This window comes from Cryptomeria japonica, chromosome 9, assembly GCF_030272615.1.
Source record: "Cryptomeria japonica chromosome 9, Sugi_1.0, whole genome shotgun sequence".
Classification (NCBI taxonomy): Eukaryota; Viridiplantae; Streptophyta; class Pinopsida; order Cupressales; family Cupressaceae; genus Cryptomeria; species Cryptomeria japonica.
The window spans coordinates 101260553-101269597 of NC_081413.1; positions in this window are offsets into that span (position 1 = coordinate 101260553).

A 9045-nucleotide genomic window follows, 5' to 3' on the forward strand; every position below is an offset into this window, starting at 1 on the left:
AGCAGTTCGTTCATATGACATAATGTTGATGTCATCAATCAATCATATTTTTAGACTTCCTCACCTTTCCATCCCTTATGGTGTCCATTTTATTGCATCTCCGCTCTTCAAACCCCAATCCATGTCCCCCAAAATTTTCTAAATCCTTCAAAGTAAAGACTTTTGACCATTCTTTATTTGGTTTTCCCTTTCCTCCAAACTTTGAAAGCCTAAAACTTCATTGCTACTTTAACATCTTTGGAGTTGGACTTTTGGTTTTTTCTTATTCAAGTAATCCTTTGTATTTAATCGTGAAAGTTCAAATTTTTGCCAATTTCCTCTATACAACTTGTCAGAGTTGAGACTTTTGACCTCCTCTTAATTTAGTGCCAAGTTAATTTGAGCCCCAATCTTGATTTCTTTGAAGTCTTTCTTTTGTTTGAGTTCCCCTATCGACCTTCCCCTTTCCCCCTCCCTTCTAGCATGTCTTCGATATTTTTATAGTTGGCATATAATACAAGTTTTCTCGAGCCTCCAACAATTTGGAACTCTCACCATTTTTTTGTTGTAGCTCCTACCTACCCTCTTGAATGACCCAAAGCTTCATTAATGGCTTGATTTGACCTTGCATTTACCAAAGTTAATGTTTGTGCACAAATGATTATGTGGGTTTGCACAAATTCCAAGGAAATATTCATCCCTCATGCTCATATGCTAGTTATGATTATTGTAGACCATGACAATTAACATGTCATCAAGAAAGATACCATGCAACCATTTCCACATGACTTCCAAACAAACTATCTTCTAACTTAGTCCTTCTCACATAATCATCTTACAAATCAACATGAAATATAATAACACATGCACATTTACAACAAAGAATACAAGAAAGACACCAATTAAAAGGAACATATTATTGAAGACCATATGTGAAAAATAGGTAAACAAATCATAAGAACATAAGTCAATAAGATACAACTCAAAGCATAAGGATACAACATAAAACTTCCACAAATATCTCAAGCAATTATAGTATCCATTTCCCAATCAAGTAGTCTAAAATTGACTTGCAAAAGGTTGATAATAAACTATATGTCACAAGAACATGCTATCTCTTTGGGTAATATTAGAAAGAATCTCTAGGAGCAAACTATAAATTTAGTGCCATAGATCTACCAATTCATAGTGATGTATTGCATATGTAAATATAGATTTTTCCAATATAATGCTTGCAAAAATAACACCAATGAGAGCATTATGAGTTGGGTATGCCATGCAATGAGACTATAATGAGAAGAGCAATTTCCATTCTCCAACCATACAAAATATTGGCGACAATGACATCCTAGGTTCTCAAGATATCAAACAAGTAATGTAATTAGGTGCAAGGGTAGCAAATAGAGTAAGCTTCAACTCATGCTCATACACTTACAACTAGTACATACAAAACCACGTACTCATACTTAAGTGTAGTAGTATAGATTGAGTTCACAACTAGGCTCTCACTCATTAACATTTAGTATACAAGTTACCATTCATCTTTGACTCACATACTTATGTTTAATAGAAGCACATAATTGAGTTCCCATTATGTTTATGTTCTCACAAAAGTTTGCACCCTTGTCTGAGCTATTAACCTAGACAACCTTGTGAAACATGAAAACAACTTCCAAGTGTGGGACCTTGCATTGTGAGGTTGAATCTCCAGAGAAGGTCGACTTCCTCTATGATCAAGGTGCAATGTTAAACAAACCCAACACTTTAAAACCTACTTCTAAACCTATTCTAATGACTTGCATAGGAAAAGGAAGAGGGAATACTGAAAATGAAAGAGGTGATGCAAGACCAATATGGAGATCATATCATGCAACTCAATTCCAACAAGTTGCCTAAAGATTTAGTCACCTTGGAAGGTATCTTCAATTCAAATGACCAAGCCAAGAACAAAGGTATGAACGCAACTGCAAAGAAGGGTGATTACAAGCCAATCAACGTTACTAATGGAAGGCTACTCAACTTGGAAAGGTATGTTCCAAAATTGAACAAGAGACCTTTGTCAATCTTTGTCAAGAATATGATGATGTAGTTGCTTGGACATATGAAGATTTAAAGAATTTGACCCTAGATTAACCTAAAAAATTATAGAGTTAGATCCTAATGCAAAACCTTCAGACAAAAACAAAGGCCTATAAACCCCAAGATAGAGCCCTTAATGAGGACGAGTTAACTAATCTTATAGAGGCTAATATAATTTTTCCCATTAAACATTCCTCACGAGTAGCCATTCTTGTTCTTGTTAAAAAGAAAAATGGGGAAATAAGATTATGTCTAGATTTTAGGGATCTCGATAGGACCTCCCTTAATGATCACAATCCCCTTCCCTCCAAGGAACAAATTCTATCAAAAGTTAGTGACTTTGAAAGATTTTCATTCTTGGTTGGGTATTTAGGTTATAATCAGATTTTAGTCCAAGAATCAAACCAATATAAGATTGCATTTACTACTAAATGGGGCACTTATGTCTATTGTAAAATGCCATTTGGGGTAAGTAATGTATATCTTGATGATGCAACTGTTTATTCAAAGCATGTAGTTGATCATTTTGATTATCTTGAACAAGTGTTCATGAAGTGCAAAGGGTATGGTGTGACCCTGAACCCAAACAAGTGTGTGTTTTTTACTGATCAAGGGAAGTTGTTAGGGCACATTGTATCAAAGGATGGCCTAGCCATAGATCTAGAATAGGTGGAAGTTGTTCTTTCTCTTCCCCTCCCTAGTCACAAAAAAGGATTGTAAAGTTTCCGTGGTAGGATCAACTTTGTGAGAAGGATCATTCCCAACCTCACTGCTATTGTAAAACCTCTCACAACCATGTTGAAGAAGAATTTGGTTTTGAATTGGACCAAGGAAGGAAAGGCTAGCTTTAAAGAGATCAAGCAAGCAATTGCTCAGGCTCTTACTCTTGTCAATCCTAATTATGAAAAGGATTTTATCCTCTATACCCTAGGAGGAGAGTCAAGCATCTCAGTTGTCCTGACACAATCAAATAAAGATAATTTAGAGCAGCCGATTTATTTCTTCAGTGAAAGGTTAAAGGACTATGATCTTAAGTATATCTATGTAGAGAAACAAGTCCTTATTGTTATTGGGCATTGAAGAATTTTAGATACACGTTGTCTAACAATAGAATCCAACTATTAGTTCCACATGCTAATATAAATGATTTCCTTTTGAATAAGGATATCAATGAAAAGAGAGCTAGATGGATAACCAAAGTCATGGAATATGACATTAACATCAGAATCACCAAGCTTGTAAGAGGCAAGTGCCCTTGTGAGAAATTTGTTTAATATTTTAAAACTAATTCAAAGGCTACCCTTGTGTTACAAGAATAGGATCAACAAGCTAGTAATGATCTGATCAGTTGGATCAATGACATGACTACGATCTTTAGAGAGGGTAAATATCCTCAAGGTCTAAAGAAGACATTTCAGGTTGCAATCCATTCCTTATGTTTTGGTGGATGACATATTTTTTAGGAAAGATTCTAATGGAGTCTTACTAAGATGCATAAATGAAGATTAGGTTAGTAGACTACTAGAAGAGTTTCATGATGGACATTCAGGTGACCACTTCTCTGCAAGGACCACAACCATTAAGATAATGAGGGTAGGCTATTATCGACCGACAACTTGTTTAATGGTTGTCACAAGTGGGTGAGGAAATGCAAGAAATGTGCCTTCTTTTCAGGAAAACAAAGATTAGCTACTCTTCCCCTCCATCTTGTTCAAGCATACCAATGTTTTGCACAATGGGGTTTAGAATTTATTGGTCCCATCAACCCTCCCTCAAGTGCTAGTCATAGATGGATTTTGGCAGCCACAAATTATTTTATAAGGTGGACGAAGGTAGTAGCATTAAAGGATGCCATAAAAAATTCAGTGTTAGAGTTCCCTAATGGAATTGTAACAAGATTTGACACCCCTTCCACCATCATATCCAACAATGCCAAAGCATTTGTTAGAGTACAAATCAGTTCATAGGTAGTTAAGCATGGCATTTACTTGAAAACATCATCAAACTATTACTCTTAGGGAAATGGCTTCACTGACTCCTCCAACAAGAACCTCATTAGGATAATCAAAAGCACAATTGAGGACAATCAAAGGTCTTGGCATGTCAAGTTGAAGACAACCCTATGGGCTAATAGAATCACACCCAAGAGAGAAATTGGTAATTCTCCATTCATGCTGGTATATGGAAGAGAAGCAAAACATCTACTATCTTTTGAGTTGCCTATTCTTGAATTAGCACATCAACTAGAGCTAATGGAAAATGATGCAATGATAGTCAGACTAGCTAAAATAATGGAGATTGAAGAAGTAAAAAATTAGGCCATGCATATGCTTGAGACATATTAGCAACAAGTCAAAAAGAGTTTTGACAAAAAGGCTACAAGTAGGGTCTTCGAGGAGGGTGATCTAGTCCTCAAGTGGGATGCAAATCTAGCTTAACCAGGCAAGCACTCCAAATTTGATGCCATATGGAGTGGTCCATATGTAATCACTAGCTACAAGGAGGCCAAATCATTTCAATTATCCAAGCCTAATGGTGAAGTGATTCCCATTCTAGTGAATGGAATTCATCTTAAACCTTGCTTCTAAGGAAGGTTTAATGATCTTGTATATAGTAGGGTAGATTCTCTTACTTTTTTAAAAGTTCTCGTGCATAGGTTACTTCTCTCTTGAGAGGTTACAATTTTGATATTTTGATTCAAGTTGCAAAAATTTTGATAGAGGAGGAAGAAGGTTCTCAATGTTGTAGTCCCGACTCTAGCCCAATGGAAAAGTAGTGAATTGATCATTTGCTTAGTAGGCAAGCATCCCCTTTGAGTTTCTAGAATTGTTGGCATTTTTATGTTACCCTTAAGTCCATTGTTCATAACTGATCTGATACTTTAGTGATGGACTAAAACCCTCTGCAAATGACCATGTTTAAAAGCCCTAAGGCTAAAACCCAAACCCTATATCCTCATGCCTTAGTCTTTTCGAGGCCTACATTTCTAATTTCCCGTTGACTTGCTTAACCAATCACATCCACTTAAGTTTATTGGCTAGAGTCCACTTTCATCATTGGTGACCATCCCTCTTTATCCTCTTACCAATTCACACTTTTGGCCTTGATATTGTTCTCACCTTGCACCCCCATAGCGGTTGGCTCCACAAACCATTTTTTCGATGGAGCCATGAGGTAGGCATTATCAATAAAAATTTTACATTCACCCCAGGCCATCACACAATGATATCTTCCATGTAGATTATTCCCTCGGGGCCATGATGTGTTGACCCTTCAACTCCCCATTCAATATGTTGATGCAACCATAACCGGTAAAAACCTCAAAGAGAATCAACCAACTTATGTAGCAAGAGAAACCCAAAAAAAGTAGCAAGAAAACATAAGAAGATTATATAAATAGATCATATTAATGCCTTAGAACTTTCGGCAATCATCCGACAATCATCATATAATCATCAAAGAACATCTAATAATTAACCGGTTACATGCATGCTATCAGCCAGATAAAATCCAATCCGAGACTCTAAGAATCAACCATATCACAAAATGCGAATCTCAATCCTTATTCTAAATTCTACTTTCTCTGCCCCTACAAATGATTACATAACACCATATTTATACCCACCAGAACATATCCAGGTCGGCCTCATAAGATTATAGTTACCAATGCAGGAAAATGAAACGTCTAATTAGGTCGGCCCTAAGAATTAAAGAAATCTTTTCGAAAAATAACAACCAAGAGATGCGGTTCAGTAGGAAGGTTGACCACACACCAAAGAACATCGAACAAGACCCAAGATAGATCCTCTCGCCAAGAATCGCGTAGATAATGAAGGAAAACCAACCGGTAAGCACAAGAACTGTCCTGGAACCCAGAAACAGTTAACTGGAAGCGATGAATGACCGAAAAAGAACCCAAATGAACCAAAAATATGGAATTAAGCACTCAAACCAACCAAGAAACCAAAAATAAGATCTCCCACGAAAAGAAAGCAACTACCGGTACCAACTGGTAAGAACACAAAAAAACAGCATAAAGAACTAGGCAAGAACAAAGCTGAAAGGAAATAATTTTGGTTGATGTAAGATTGCTCATCGACCGGGGATGCTTCTGCATCAAGAAACCCAGGTAGAAAAAGATGTTCCATGAGAGGCAACTCATGAACATCTAAAAGGATTAAGAAAAAAGATCCCATGCTCATTTCTAATACAAACATCTTCCTTATCTGCCAACCTCTATTTTAGCTCCTCTGGTGCCTCAATCGGCTTCTCTAACCTTTGACCCTTTTGGTTTCTCTTCCTTTGCTTCATATCTGCACATTGTCTCTATTTACTATTCTCTTTCTTTTGGAACTCTGATTTGGTTCTGCCACAAGACTTCATCTGGTTTGTCACCATAAGCTCTTTGTCATCTGGTTCCATCTGTCCATCAGGCTCAACTGTTAGATCCTTCTACAAACTCATGTCAGACTCAACTGTCAGATCCTTTTGCAAACTCATGTCAGCCTCCGATATAACCTCTGCAACTGGTTCTATCAGATCTTTCTTTAGACCCTCCGGTATAACCTCTGCAACCGGTTCTATTAGATCTTTCTGCAAAGCTTCTGGTATAACCTCTGCCACTGGTTTCTCAGTACTGCACCTTTTTTCAGGACTCAGATTCTTCACCTCCTTCTCTTTATCCTTAAAAAAAAATCAATGTGAAATTTTGCCCTTCCTTTTCAATAATGACTAGGTTTCTTCTACAGTCATATTTATAGCTCCTCTATCATACTGCCAAGGTTTTCCCAACAAGACATGACAAGCACTCATAGATACAACATCACACAAAACCTCATCTCTAAAAGACCCAATATTGAAATTCAACAAACACTGCTCCTTTATCTCTATCTTTTGATCATCTTGCAACCAACTTACCTCGTAAGGACAAGGATGCTCAAGCCTCTTCAATCCAAGCTTCACAACCATCTCCTCAGATACCAAATTGTCAGTACTTCCACTATCTACAATAACCTTGCAACACTTACCACCTGATTTACACACAGTTCGGAAAAGACTCTTCCTCTGGGTAGATCCAATATCCTTTCTTCTGAACATAAGGGATTCTCCTTGCTCCGAAGCATAGTCAAGTCTGGTACCTTCACCTTCTGGTTCCTCATTTTCCACACAACTTCTTGCTATTCCTTGCTTACATTCATAGAATTTATGCTTGGTTTCTCCACACTTGTAACATTTTCTAGGAAACTCTCTACCGGTACTGCTGCTACCTTTCATCTGTGGCTGGTGCTCCAGTTCTTTATTCCACTTAAGTATTGATTCATCTTCCTCATCCGGTTTCTTCATATTGTCACTCACCAGTTCCTTGAATTTCTCCTTCCCTCTATTCGATTGTCTTCTTCTCATCTTCTCCTTAGACTTCAAAGCATACTGGTAAGCTTCTTCAACTGTGGAAACCTTCAACATACTCATCTCATCTTGAATGTTAAAAGCAAGTCCATTTATGTACCTCGCCAACTTTTCTCTGTCCAGATCTAATCACCACCTTGTAGAATTCCCCAGTCTATTCCTTCACAATCATGTTTCTCTATTTCAGGTTTTGCAACTTCTTCAACAACTCCAATTCATAGTCTCTCGGTATGAACTTGGCCTTCAATCTTGCAACTGTTAGGGTTCCCACAGATACTGAGAGGGGGGGCGGGGGTGAATCAGTATCTGACCGGTATTAAAATTTTCTTAAAATCATGCAGAACATAAAGTAACAGTGTACCGGTATGCAAGAATTAATGTAATAAACAGAATAAAAAACATCCACATGAAAAGAACACCATAACACAAGATGTTTAACAAGGAAACCCGGTGTGGGAAAAACCTCAGTGGGATTTGTGACCCACAATATTCACTTATTGGTCAATAAGAGAATATTACTTACAATAGGGGCCTGCACATGTAGGAAGGCCAATTGCCTAGAGCACACTGCTCAGTGAGAAGTCACACTGACTTACAATGAGGATTATGCTAATCCAATATTCTGTACTGCTTTATAATAGCATCTTCAATGCCAGATTCAGTACCGGTTCTTGCTCTGTTCTTTACATATACCCTTGACCTATAATTCGCACATTAGGTCTGTCTAATAATTTTTTTTATGCTCGCTTACCTATCCCTACAAATGTCTACAATGATCTCCTTTATATACAAGAGTCATTTTACAATTTGCCAAGTCGGCTTACAATAATAAACAAAATATTACATATCAAAAATCCTGTCAACCTCTATGCCGGTATACATCTTTTCTTCTATGCCGGTGTCGGTGCCGGTGTAAAGTGGTTTTGTTGATGCCGGTGCACTGTTTTGCTTGAATAATGCTTTGCCAGTAGAATGTCTTGCCAGTTGTAAGGAAGTTAAGTAGCGGAAACAACTTCCTACACTAACCTTGAGAGGAGGGTAATGCAAATTTTTTTTGGATCATTACAACAGTTACAGAAAATAGAAATAGATATAATAGCATTCATACCACAACACAATGATTTACGTGGGGAAAACCCTTTCGGGAGAAAAACCCCACCCTCCAAAAGCAGCTCAATATTTTATTCAGCAATAAAAAACAGATTACAAAATACTTGCAGAGCAAGCTCTTCGCAGGAGTACCATTAATCAGAGATTCAGAGGCAACTCAATAGCCATAAGACTCTTACACACAACCTCTATCTCACACACCTCATAAATAGGAGATACAATACAAGAAACCGTCAAACGGTATTACAAAACCATGGGCTAAAACCACCCAATAAGGTGTAGCCGACCTTATCTCCCTTCTATGACATGTTAAAGCACACATCAACACGTGTCGCTCCCTTTTACAGCTCATTTATGTATCCGATACAAATTATTTTTCCTATTTCAGGAGTACAAACTTCCGAAGGCCATAACTTGAGAACCGGGTGTCCGATTGACGAACCGTTTGAAGCGCCGGAAAGCTCGTGAAGT